The following is a 14489-nucleotide window of genomic DNA, read 5'->3' as shown; positions in this document are numbered from 1 at the left end:
CACGAAATAAGCATCAAACGAAAAAAGTAGAAAGAACAAAACTCGTCTAGCTTGAAGGAGAAAACCAAATGGCCCTGTGGTAGGCCCGCTAGATGGCTCTGCCATAGGTCAAACGGATATCAACTGTTTTCTTTTTTTAAATAGGAACCCCCATTTTATTACATATTCGTGTAGTACGTAAAGAAATATGAATGTTTTAGTTGGACCACTTTTTTTGCTTTGTGAAAGACGGCGCTGTAATAGTCACAAACGTGTAAGTACATGGTATCACGTAACATTTCGCCAGTGCGGACGGTATTTGATTCGTGATACATTACCCATGTTAAAATGGACCGTTTACCAATTCCGGAAAAGGTCGACATCGTGTTGATGTATGGCTATTGTGATCAAAATGCCCAACAGGCGTGTGCTATGTACGGTGCTCGGTATCCTGGACTACATCGTCCAAGTGTCCGGACAGTTCACCAGGAAACAGGAAGAGTTCAGACACATGTGAAACGTCAAACACGACCTGCAACAAATGATGATGATGCCCAAGTAGGTGCGGCTAACGGCTAACCCGCCCACCAGTAGCAGACAAATTGCGCGAGAATCGGGAATCTCAAAAACGTCGGTGTTGAGAATGCCACATCAACATCGATTGCACCCTACCATATTTCTATGCACCAGGAATTACATGACTTTGAACGTCGTGTGGCACTAAGCACAAGAGAAATTACGGGACGATGACAGATTTTTTGCACACGTTCTATTTAGTGACGAAGCGTCATTCACCAACAGCGGTAACGTAAATCGGCATGATATGTACTATTGGGCAAGGGAAAATCCATGATGGCTGCGACAATTGGAACATCAGCGACCTTGGCGGGTTAATGTATGGTGCGGCATCACGGGAGGAAGGAAAATTGAACCCCCATTTTATCGATGGCAATCTAAATGGTGCAATGTATGCTGATTTCCTTCGTAATGTTCTACCGATGTTACTAGAACCTGTTTCACTGCATGACAGAATAGCGATGAAATTCCAACATGATGTCTGGCACATAGCTTGCGTGCGGCTGAAGCGGTGTTGAATAGCATATTTCATGACAGGTGGATTGGTCGTCGAAGCACCATCCCACGTTCACCGGATCTGACGTTCCCGAATTTCTTTCTTTGAGGAAAGTTGAAGGTTATTTGCTATCGTGATCCACCGACAACGCCTGACACCATGCAGCAACGCATTGTCAATGCATGTGCAAACATTACGGAAGGCGAACTACTCGCTGTTGAGAGGAATGTCATTACACGTATTGCCAAATGCATTGAGGTTGACGGACATCATTTTGAGCATTTATTGTATTAACGTGGTATTTACAGATAATGACGCTGTAGCAGCATGCGTTCTCACAAATGATAAGTTCACAAAGGTACATGTATCACATTGGAACAACCGAAATAAAGTGTTCAAACGTACCTACGTTCTGTATTTTAATTTTTAAAACCTACCTGTTACCAACTGTTCGTCTAAAATTATGAGCCATATGTTTATTACAGCGCCATGTATCACAAAGCGAAAAAAGTGGTCCAGCTAAAACATTCATATTTCTTTACGTACTACGATTATGTAATATAAATAAGGTTCCTATTTAAAAACAACGCAGTTGATATCCGTTTGACCTATGGCAGCGCCATCTAGCGGGCCAACCAGAGCGATATCGGTTTTCCCCCTTCAAGCTAGGTAAGTTTCGTTCTTTGTAGTTTTTTTCCGTTTGACGCTTATTTCGTGATATATTTTGCCCTGTCACGATCAATGAACTACCCTGTATAGAGATCCGTTACATCCGAATAATGAATCAATACTGAGAGTACCAGTGATTGTCAGCAGTAAAATTAATTTAAATTTTATTCGTATTTTCATGCTGTATAAGTATGAAGCCATGGAAGCCATTTGGAAGCTCACTGGTCGAGCCATGTAGCCGTATAGAGGGACTACGCCGCAGGTGACTTCTCAGAAGAGCCTGCCCCATTAGCTGTAAGTCAATGTCGCTCACTTCATCAGACTTTCCTTTTGAGCAGCCGCAGCTGGACGCTGGGTGCCCCATAGGCGACATAGATACGATCTCCCACATCCCAGTAGCGACTGTTTTAGACTTGAAGGTTGAAACAGGCGAAATGCTGTTTTTAGCGAGCGTCAGGAAATGCACTATTGTGAGCAAATCGTGGAAAGCTGTGTTTCTCTGGAACCCACTAGAAGTCCCAGATAACGCCTAGAAAATTGAGAGAAGGGTCACAGTTTGAAACCTTGTAAGCGTGGAACACCGCAGGAAGTTAGGTGGCTAATATAAGAACTGCCAAGATTTTTTAATATAGATAAACTGGAAGTTACAAGAAGCAACTCGACTATGCGACTGAGGTCCCATCTCACTGCTCACAGAAAGAGACAGAGACAGAGAGAGAGAGAGAGAGAGAGAGAGAGAGAGAGAGAGAGAGAGAGAGAGAGTGAGACGCTCTTTTTCAGCACAAATTGATAGAAGTGCATTGCTGGATAACCACCTGAAGAGGAACTCAGGGGTGGGGCGCAAGCATCTTTTCAGGGATCGTTTTACCGGTCAGCAATCGCAATATCGGCAGCCCACCTAAACCGAACAGATTAAAGAACGCCAAATTTAAAAATACAAGTTTTCCTTTTAAGAATCAGTTCGTAGAAGTTCATTCGATTCTCCGCTCTCGACTCTTCTACTTTTTAATTTCGGGGAACCTTCACCTAAAGACTTCTCCTCCACTGGCCTGCGATGCCGCCAATGGCCATCTGCGAGTAGATGAGCAGAAGGACCCAGAAAGATTTCGGGCCGACTCGAACTTAGTTGCAGGCAAGGATCGTTGGTGCGCCGGCAATGACTGACTGTGCAACCACTTCAGTCTCCACCAACGGATCGATACGGTGAGATTGAACCGCAACGCCGAGATGATCTGTAAAAACAGTAAAGTCATTCTTATAAGATTTCAATAACCTCTAACTTCACTTGAAGATTTGCGGTCGGATTTGAATTACCATTTTGCTTCCAACTGTGCCACAGATGCAACGCATTCCCTCTTATAATAGCATCACGACAATCACAGTAGAACTTCGTGATCACAATTGTTCCATTTTTATAAGCGATTATTAGAACCTTCCCCCGGACCCTCAATCAGATGTGCCAAGATTTCACTTTAAAATGATTGTCGTTTGTCAGATGGCTGATGAGTGGCTTTAAAGTAACAAGCCAATTACTTGTAATTCTTGTTCATTTAGTAGTCACTGAACTATTAATTCATCATTTTGGAGGGTGCCTAATCGATTCATGTCAGATAACAAGGCAGTTAGAATACATTCGGACTAGACAATTCGATGTCCTCCTGTAATATTCAGTCTAAACAAAGTGAAACTGATCCAGAAATTTTTCATCTGCCTAAAGATTGGTAACCCAACTAATATAACACACCGTAGGTGCAGATGATGGGTTGCCTATCTTGAGATGTACTAATTATTTTCTAGGCCACTACACCAAATGGGCAAAGTAAAATTGGCCCCTAAAATATTTTGTACACCTTATGGTGGACTGCCAACGGCCTTGCCGCAGTGGTCACACCGGTTCCCGTCAGATCACCGAAGTTAAGCGCTCTCGGGCTGGGCTGGCACTTGGATGGGTGACCATCCGGTCTGCCGAGCGCTGTTGTCAAGTGGGGTGCACTCAACCCTTGTGAAGCAAACTACTTGACTGAGATGTAACTGCTCCGGTCTCGGAAATTGACATACGGCAGGGAGAGCGGTGTGCTGGCCACATGCCCCTCCATATCCGCATCCAGTGACTCCTATGGGGTGAAGATGACACGGCGGCCGGTCGGTACCTTTGGGCCTTTATGGCCTGTCGGGAGCAGTTTTGTGGCGGACTGGCTATCGCGAGATGAATATTGTGATTGCTGTTAGTAGCCAATCAATTTACCACCTGTACATGCAAAGATTCTAAAACCTGATTGAATTGCACTGCCATACCCTTGAAAATGTACAAGGATTAAGAATTAGTATAGACTGGATGAAAATGTTCGTGTAACTGCCTGTATGTCATGTTAAATTTTGCAACTGCTCACAACTGATAACAGGCCTACACGTACAGAGATTCTATTACTCCCATGGAATAAATATTTCACCACAAGATTAAATAATTAATTTCGCTTCAAATTAAATAATCTGTTCAAACTCCAAGAAGGAATCACTGTAAAATAATATCGGTTGAGAGGGTTAACAATGACATAGTCACGAATGGTGTAATTTTATATACTTCGTTCTTTGTAATTCAGTACGAAAATTGCGTCTCTTGAGTCCCTGGCTAACTGTAAGTGTTTCCAATTAATGTTAGTCCAATTACAGTCTTACTCTGTTGCGTCTGTCATTTCAGTATATAGTTCAGCATGTTTCTATAGGCTTTATATCACTGCATTGGCGCCCAACACTCCATTACCGCTGACGTTTCGTAGGCCAGCTGTCACCGCTCACACGTCCCTAGCTGGACACTTTTATCTCCTTCGGCTCCTCTGGACACACCGTGGAGGTAACATAAAAATCTTTCTGCAGCATTGTCCAGAAACGTTAACACAGACACATTTCCCGCACTCGTAGCAAGCTTACCCGCTCAGCAGCGGTGATTACCAAAAAATTCTGCACTTACACCGTATTTGGGGACTAAATTGAATGCTGAAGGCCGCAACAGGCGATCCGTCCAACCTTAACATAGGCAACCCCGTTTACTTCATCCAGAATGCGGATAACGTTGCGGGAAGTTGCCAACTATGAGCTACATTGAATATCTGCTGGCCCACATTAGAAGTGATCTGTCGGTCTAATGATTTATTTTTTCTGATACGATACCTGGCAGCACCAACGAATTTTACATAATGCGCATTACTAAGGGGGTGTACTCCATGTCAATTCTAAAAAAAATTAAAAAACCAAAATTCGTTAATTGTTGCTATCCTAAATAAAAAACCTTTAAAGGAGGTACTGAAGTATAAGTACGGTCCACAACCTGAAAATATCGTGCATCACAGTCTTAGAAATATCAAGGCACGTTCAGTACGTGATTTACTAACTGTACTATGACCACAACAAAAAATTTTTTCAATGCGAATTTCATTAATTGTTGTCGACTTCGACTGACAATATACCTTTTGAAGGAATACTAACGTGTAATCATGGTACTGAACGGGAAAATTTTGAATATTCATTCGGAAAAGTGACGTATACTAAGAAGGCCTAAATTTTGGGATTAAGTTTAACCCAAAATTTTAAAACATACGTGGAATACGGTAGAAGTATGCACTAAAAATAATAAATACTATTTCAGAATTTTAAAATGCAAAAAAGTTGACTAGATTACTTTATTTTCCAAAGATGGGCATAAAATTACATACAAAGAACATATTACGCTGAAGCGCCAAAGAAACTGCATAAGCATGCGTATTCAAATACAGAGATACGTAGACAGGCAGAATAAGGTGCTGCGGTCAGCAATGCCTAAATAAGACAAGTGTCTGGCGCAGTTGTTAGATCGGTTACTACTGCTACAATGGCAGATTGTCACGATGAAAGAGAGTTTGAACGTGGTGTTATAATCGGCGCACAAGCATCTCCGAGGTGGCGATGAAGTGGGGATTTTCCTGTACGACCATTTAACGAGTGTACCGTGAATATCAAGAATCCGGTAAAACAACAAACCTCCGACATCGTTTCGCCCGGAAAAGGATCCTGAAAGAATGGGACCAACGAAGACTAAAGGGAATCGTTAAAAGTGACAGAAGTGCAAACCTCCCGCAAATTGATACAGATTTCAGTGCCATCAGCAAGTTTCAGCGTGTGAACCATTCAACGAAACATCATCGACATGGGCTTTCCAGTACCCTTCATGACTGCACGTCACAAACCTTTACGCCTCGTCTCGGTCCGTCAACACCGACATTGAACTGATGATCATTGGAAACATGTTGCTTTGTCGGACAGGTCTCGTTGTATCGAGTGGGTGGATGTGTACGGGTGTGGGGGCAACCTCATAAATCCATGGACCCTGCAGGTCAGCTGGGAACTATTCAATCTGGTGGAGGCTCTGTAACGGTGTGGAAGGTGTGCAGATGGAGTGATAATGGACCCTTGCTGTGTCTAGATACGACTGTTACAAGTGAAACATACGTAAGAATCCTCTATAGTCACATGCATCCATTCATGTCCATTGTGCATTCAGACCGACTTGGGCAATTCCAGTAGAACACACATCCAGAATTGCTACAGAGTAGCTGTAGGAGCACTCTTTTGAGTTTAAACACTTCCGCTGGCCACCAAACTCCCCAAATTGCTCTGAGCACTATTGGACTTAACATTTGAGGTCATCAGTCCCCTAGAACTTACAACTATTTAAACCTAACTAACCTAAGGACAGCACACAAATCCATGCCCGAGGTAGGATTCGAACCTGCGACCGTAGCGGTCGCGCGGTGCCAGCAAACTCCCCGGACATGAGCATTATTGAGCATATCTGGGATGCCTTGCAACGTGCTGCTCAGAAGAGATCTCCATCCCCTCGTACTCTTATGGATTTATAGCCATCCCTGAATGATTTTTGTTGTCAATCCCCTCCAGCTCTAATTCAGACATTAGCCGAGTCCAAGGCATATCCTATTGCGGCACTTTGTGTGTTAGGCAGGAGTACTAGTTTCTTTGGCTCTTCAGTGTAAAGTGATTTTATATTTATTGCAGTGTCCACAAAGACACTCTCAGCTGCACCTGACATTACGCATGTGTTGTCTCTGAAACAGAGGTTAGGTCATCCCCGTTTTGATGAAGAGACATACGCAAATAAATATAGGGTCCTGTATCGCTGGCGTCAGCCTGTTGAAGAATTCTAGAACATATCTTATGTTCACACACTGCGATTTTTTGAGAATCAATGCCTCCTCTATAAAAATGAACATGGATTTTGAAACAGAGTCCTTGTCAAGCTCAGCTATCTCACTTCGTCAATGAGATGCAGAACACCAGAGACCTGGGCTCCCTGGATGTCACTGTGTTAATTGACTTTAGGGAGAACGCATCTGTTAATCCCGTACGGTCATTTATTAGAGCAAACAGGAACTTTCCGAGTTGATCACCGGATTTGTGATTTCATACAGGACTTCCACGCAGAGAGAACTCAGTATGCCGCTCTTTAGGGAACAGAACTTGAAGGATGTAAAATTATTTTAATTCCTAAAAGGGGGTGTAATAGGACCGTTGTGGTTTGAGGTGGAGGATTTCTATTTTTCACTTAAAATATGAAAAAATGGAAATCAATGTGGACGAGTCGAATTAAAAAAAAAAAGGTTGGTGTTATTTCAGCAAAAGACTTGAAAGGATACAAAAAATAACCTTGTAGTATGAACTACAATGCCTTAAATTAAAATTATTTAAAACTCTATCCTACATATGTTTTACATTGTTTCAAATAAATGCTTGCATTTTTCCCGTTATGCCCCAATTTCTTTGTGAAATTTTACATAAATTTTGAAATTATTTCATAAACGATCAAATTATTAAGAATATCAACATGTAACTTAGATCTAACGATATTTAATGAACACTTTAGACTAAAGAAAAATTGTTAACAATAAGAAAATATTTTAATGTTTTTTGAAAACTGTACGGTTATTTTTAATGTCAAATCCTAATTTACTGTTACAATTACTTTATTGAATCCCATCGTTTGTGCACCAGATGTATTTTCTGGCTTTTGATGAGGCAACATCGGATGCCTATTAATAAATCCTATTACATAGTCCTGCCTAGTTACACATTTCTTGGCCAAGTCTCTACGGTAAGCCATTTTCTTTCTGCGAGATGATAGGATAATGATCTGGACTAAAATTTCTGCTATCCATTGGCTTCAGGTATGGTAGCATCTCGTCCATATATTGTGCAGTGAATACATTTTCAAATATGCTATCTGAGTTGTCAACTGTATGTAGTTGGATTTTCTTATAGCTTTACAAACATAGCTTTCCATATCTTTCCAACGTTGAGTTTTGAACGTTAGAATCGTTCGTTGTATTTAAAACTCCCATTCCAGAAGATAAAACGGCTGAAAGTGCCATTTCCGTTGATTTAATATCCAATTGCTGCTTCTCAGTGTTTCTAATGTAAGTCCACACTTTCTGGCAAAGCAAGCAAGAAAAAATAAATATATAGTTTGAAATATATCTTCATTAAAAAATGAAGGAGCAGAATATGTTATGTCTCATTCAGCGCCTCACGGTTCCGCCCCAACAACGCATATTACTTTAACAGAATTTATGGACCATAATAGATGACGGATTTAAATGCAATATGTAAATAACATCTAGCAAATGACATACATAATAGGATTACATGTCATTTAAGGGGGTGCAGCTAAGGATTAACGGCTTGCCTTGCGTCTGAATTCATTTAAAGTTATAAAAACACAAGTGGAAACAAGAAAAACATCCAGTCGCATTCCAAAACGAGTCAAGCTGCCTGGAGAACCATCGCTCCCACTCGGAGACTTAGTTACACGACACTAAAATACACTGCAGATTCGGTAGTCTATAAAAATGTTCAAATGTGTGTGAAATATTATGGGTCTTAACTTCTAAGGTCATCAGTCCCTAAGCTTACACACTACTTTACCTAAATTATCCTAAGGAGGAACACACACACCCATGCCCGAGGGAGGACTCGAACCTCCGCCGGAACCAGCCACATTTGGTCTAGAAAAAAGCGGTTCTGTCTGTCGTTCAACTACGTGTTCACGTAGCTACACATGCAAAGCCGGCTAAATATGATTCATAGACTAGTTCTCATTAAATATTACTCAGCTGTCTTTGTAAAAAACATTTCCATGATAACATAATTTTTATTTCTCTTTCATGCATCTCATAGTGGCTAAAGAGCGAGTGCTATTCAATGCCGTTGCGTCTGTTGAATTGGAAGATGAGGAAATCACATTATGTTTTCGACACTCTCAGCAACGTAACGAATACCACTGAAAACTAAAACATTACATTGACAGAAAAAATGGCAAGAAGGAATTGTGCGGTATAAACGAAAGTTGGTTGGCGTGTTCCTACATCTGAAAGAAGACGTCTGTTCAAATTTCGCGTCAGTCACATTAGTGTGGCGCAAATAGCGCCATTATGGCGATGCAAATAAGCTTTACTTTAAATATACTGTGTAACGGGCGTGAGTGTTAGTTACCTTGAGACTGGCGTGGTGAACTGATGTTAGTCGAGAATGTCCTAGAGGTGACAAAGACGCCATTATCAACACCTCACCATTATCAACATCTCTCAGAGTACGAACGATGTCGTGTAATAGGGTTGCGAGAAACTAGATATTCCTTATACGATACTGATGAAAGACTTGGCAGGAATGTAGCCACTGTACATGACTGATGGCAGCTGTGGTCACAAGAATGTACGGTCTCAAGAAGACGGGGCTCCGGACGGCCACGTGGCCGAGAGAGAAGACCGTCTTGCATTGGATTGGATTTGCAGAATGAGATTTTCACTCTGCAGTGGTGTGCGCTGATATGAAACTTCCTGGCAGATTAAAACTTTGTGCCGGACCGAGACTCGAAATCGAGACCTTTGTCTTTCGCGTGCAAGTGCTCTGCCATCTGAGCTACCTAAGCATGACTCACGCCCCGTCCCCACAGCATTACTTCTGCCAGTACCTCGTCTCCTACCTTCCAAACTTTACAGAAGCTCTCCTGCGAACCTTGCAGAACTAGCGCTCCTGGAGTGGATTTATTTGGGGGATGAGACTGACCAGCGAGGTCATCGGTCTCATTGGATTAGGGAAAGATGGGGAAGGAAGTCGGCTGTGCCCTGTCAAAGATACCTTCCCGAAATTTGCCTGAAGCGATTTAGGGAAATCACGGAAAAAAATCAGGATGGCAGGAGGCGGGATTTAACCATCGTCCTCCCTGATGCGTGTACAGTGTGCTAGCCACTGCGCCACCTCGCTCGCTAAAGAAGAAGTCGTGGTCGGCGTATGGCTGTGGCGCATGGTACTGCTTCTGCAGCAGCAATTTGAGCAGCAATTGACACCACTGTGACACAAAGAACTGTTGCAAACCAGTTATTTCAATGACCGCTCCGTACCAGACAGCCTGTAGCGTGCATTTGTGACTTCAATAGTGTCAAACGAGAGCTCGTAGGAGGGCAGGGTGGAGGTCTGTTGTGTTCTCTGAAGAAATCTGGTTCTGCTGGGGTGCCAGCGATGGCCGTGTTTTGATTAGAAGGAGGCTAGCTGGGAGCCTGCAACAAACTTTTCCGAGTGCTAGGCGCACTGGACCTACACCTAGAGCGATTTCGTATGACAGCAGGAGCAATCTCGTGGTTATCCCACGCACCCCGACTGTAAATTTATACGTCAGACCGGTGATTCACCTGTTGTGCTGCCCTTCGTGAAGAACATGTTTTCCAACAGGATAACGCTAACCCACATGCTACAGTTGTACCAAAACATGCTCTACAGAGTGTCGACATGTTGTCTTGCTATTCTCGATCAACTCTAGCGTCATCCACAAAGAGTGTTAACCGTCCTTCTATTGAGCGACCAAGTGCAAACGACATGGAACTCCGGCCCACAAACCGGCATCCGGCACCTGTATAGCACAATGCATGCACTTCTGCACGCTTGTATTCAACATTATGGTGGGTACTCCTGTTATTAAAGTACCAGCATTCACGTTTGCAATGCATTATCTCACGCTTACAGAAACCCGGGATCTTACAGTGTGCACTGTGGTACCACGACAAATACACTACTGGCCATTAAAATTGATACACCGCGAAGATGACGTGCTACAGACGCGAAATTTAACCGACAGGAAGAAGATGCTGTGATACGCAAATGATTAGCTTTTCAGAGCTATCCCACAAGGTTGGCGCCGGTGGCGACACCTACAGCGTGCTGACATGAGGAAACATTCCAAACGATTTCTCATACACAAACAGCACTTGACCGGCGTTTCCTGGTGAAACGTTTTTGTGATGCTTCGTGTAAGGAGGAGAAATGCGTACCATCACGTTTCCGACTTTGATAAAGGTCGGATTGTAGCCTATCGCGATTGCGGTTTATCGTATCGCGTTATTGCAGCTCGCGTTGGTCGAGAACAATGACTGTTAGCAGAATATGGAATCGGTGGGTTCAGAGAGGGTAATACGGAACGCCGTGCTGGATCCCTACGGCCTCGTATCACTAGCAGTCGAGATGACAGCCATCTTATCCGCATGGCTGTAACGGATCGTGCAGCCACGTCTCAGTCCCTGAGTTAACAGATGGGGACGTCTGCAAGACAACAACCGTCTGCATCAACAGTTCGACGACGTTTGCACAGCATACACTATCAGCTCGGAGACCATGGCTGCGGTTACCCTTGACGCTGCATCACAGACAGGAGCGACTGCGATAGTGTACTCAACGACGAGCCTGTGTGCACGAATGACAAAACGTCATTTTTTCGGGTGAATCTAGGTTCTGTTTACAGCATCATGATGGTCGCATCCGTGTTTGGCGACATTACGGTGAACGCATATTGGAAGCGTGTATTCGTCATCGCCAAACTGGCGTATCACCCGGCCTGACGGTATGGGGTGCCATTGGTTATACGTCTCGGTCACCTCTTGTTCGCGTTGTCGGCACTTTGAACAGTGCATGTTACATTTCAGATGAGTTACAACCCGTGGCTCTACCCTTTATTCGATGCCTACATTTAAGCAGGATAACGCAAGACCGCATGTTGCAGGTCCTGTACGGGCCTTTCTGGATACAGAAAATGTTGGACTGCTGCCGTGGCCAGCACAGTCTCCAGATCTCTCACCATTTGGAAACGTCTGGTCAATGGTGGCCGAGCAACTGGCTCGTCACTATACGCCAGTCACTACTCTTGATGAACTGTGGTATCGTGTTGAAACTGCATGGGCAGCTGTACCTGTACAAGCGATCCAAACTCTGCTTGACCCAATGCCCAGGCGTATCAAGGCCGTTATTACGGGCAGAGGTGGTTGTTCTAGGTACTGATTTCTCAGGATCTATGCACCCAAATTGCGTGAAAATGTAATCACATATCAGTTCTAGTATAATATATTTGTCCAACGAATACCCATTCATCTGCATTTCTTCTTGGTGTAGCAAAATTAATGGTCAGTAGTGCATATTCGCCAAAATTCGTTACTCTACATTAATAATTTTTTGGTGTTGCGATTTTTTTCCGCCAGTGTGTACAGGTTCTGTTTGCAAAACTAATCGAAACACCGTCCTCTAGGAGTCGCTGAGGGAGTTTTGGAAGTGTGATTAAAGTACCGCAGTGGCGATATGACCCATATTTTGTGTTCTGCTGCTGTTAATAAAATGTATTTAACGCCCGTTAAAGAAACTGGGTCTAATGCGGAGCAGTGCTGGCGGAGTTATGGAACTAATTACGGAGATTCTTCGGGCGGAAGCGGCGTGCGGGCCAACTTTTGTGATTACGGGACGGTTGCTGATGAGTGCGGGCCCTGATTAACGCGCCGCCTACACAACTGGCCCCGGCTTTCTTCAGCTGCGCTCGCCGAACTTCGCCATGTTGCAGCAATAAAAGAAGGACGCTGCGGATTACACGCTCTTAAGTGGATTACAGAAAATCATAACGCTAGAAGCAATACGGGATGGCATTTCAGCTTCCGGGAATCCGATATTGCCTGCGCTGTTCTGCGTATATGATAAACAGACATTAATGCGGTACTTTGTAGAGGTCACATATTTTCCTCGGAGCCCCTTGCATACAATATTGTGTAGCACTTGAGGCAGTTCAAAAAAGAAGGAGAAACTATTGCGGGTCGTGTACTATATGAATTGGAACCCTAACGTTCACTCAGTTGACAAATTTCCTTCTTTATTCAAGTCATGGTACGTTTCGTGCCCTTGTATTCTAAATGACCACATTTACTTGTTGAGTGGTGAATAGCAGAGCGTATGGTATGCTGGTGTGGTGCACACCTCTTTGCAAGTCCAATCGAGTTATGTTTTTATAGAGCCGCCAAGTCGATAACGCTACGGACTATATGATTCACTGGACAAAACGTGACCATAGGTATGTGAAGGTGGAATGAAAAACCTGTCAGGACTTAAATAAAAAATTATTAACTTAGTGACTGTTGGCTCTTCATCATGCCATCGTAAATAATTGATTCGATTCATCTAGATGGAAAATATTGGCACTTTATTAGATTTTTGTCGTACTGACCTAACTATAATCGACGACTTTGAGCTAACTCTAATTGACAACTTAAACTCTTTTCTGTTGGAAAAAGGAAAGAATGAGGGTAAGTGCGTAATGTCGCGTCGGCGTTGAGATCATTGTTCGGATTGGGGGAGGATGAGAAAGGGTATCGTCAGTGTTTTTTCCAAGCAATTTGTTTTGCATTTGCCTTGAGAGAAATCGCGGAAAGTATAACCTGGCAGGTCAGACGGGATTTGAACTGTTGTCGTTTCGAAGGACAGTCGCCGTACCTCGCTCTTCAGTTCACAGGCTTTAGCTTGAGAAAGAATTTCTGATATTGTATATCTCGACAGTAGCATTTTGTAAAAGTGAATCATAAACTTTTGCAGAACCGGAAAGGAAGAGGAGCGAAATAATTTAGATTTGGTTTTAGAAAAGAATGCTCAAAATTGGTTGACAAGACTACAGACGACAAAATTCTTCGCTGAACAGGCGAGGGAGGGAAACGTATGAAAAACATTAGCTTGACGACATAACAGGATAATAGCATATATATTAAATATAGGGCCATAACATCCATGTTACTGTGGATCATCTGACTGGTTTGACATGACCCACCACAACTTTACTTTTCCGGGATGGTTCCTTTGAAAGGGCACGGCCGATTTACTTCCCAATCCTTCCCTAACCCGAACTTGCGCTCCGTCTCTAATGACCTCGTTGTCGACGGGACGTTAAACACTAACCACCACCACCACCACCAACTTTCCTTTCTCTGTCAGTTTCTTCACCTCGCAGTAACATTTACATTTAACGTCCTCGGTTATTTGTTCTATTGATCTGTATGGACCAGGAGCAGTAAAACACGATGAATAACCACTACTCGAGCAGTGTTAGCACCATCATGGCCTGCGGTGACATTCAGCAGCGCTGCTCAGGTGCTGTTGGAGTACTGGTTATTCTCCTCTTTATTCGGTCCCTGTTAATACACGTCGATGAAACGAACGCCGCTCTGTACCAATTTTGGCGGGCACGCCAACGTCCGCTGGAAAAGATATTATTTTCTATTTTTGTAACGGGAAAAAAACGACACTTTGCGTAGACAATGGGTGCCGTATGAAAGACGTAATAAACAGTATTTGTTCTTGACAACTCCAGTTACATATTGCAAAAACAAAATTACAAATATATGCAAAAATGTAAGAAGAAAGGCGACTAACG

General features: G+C 43.2%; 1 protein-coding gene and 1 pseudogene across 1 annotated transcript in view; both read left to right on the top strand.

The window, feature by feature from the left end:
- The window catches only part of LOC126284502 (nephrin-like), a 1138462-nt gene that overhangs the window by 481824 nt on the left and 642149 nt on the right, over positions 1-14489 (top strand). The window lies entirely within an intron of this gene.
- LOC126285555 (5S ribosomal RNA) lies at positions 3584-3701 on the top strand (annotated as a pseudogene).

Source organism: Schistocerca gregaria, chromosome 8 (assembly GCF_023897955.1).
Source record: "Schistocerca gregaria isolate iqSchGreg1 chromosome 8, iqSchGreg1.2, whole genome shotgun sequence".
Lineage (NCBI taxonomy): Eukaryota > Metazoa > Arthropoda > Insecta > Orthoptera > Acrididae > Schistocerca > Schistocerca gregaria.
Note: the sequence above shows the minus strand (reverse complement) of the source record. Positions and strands in the feature narration are given on the sequence as shown.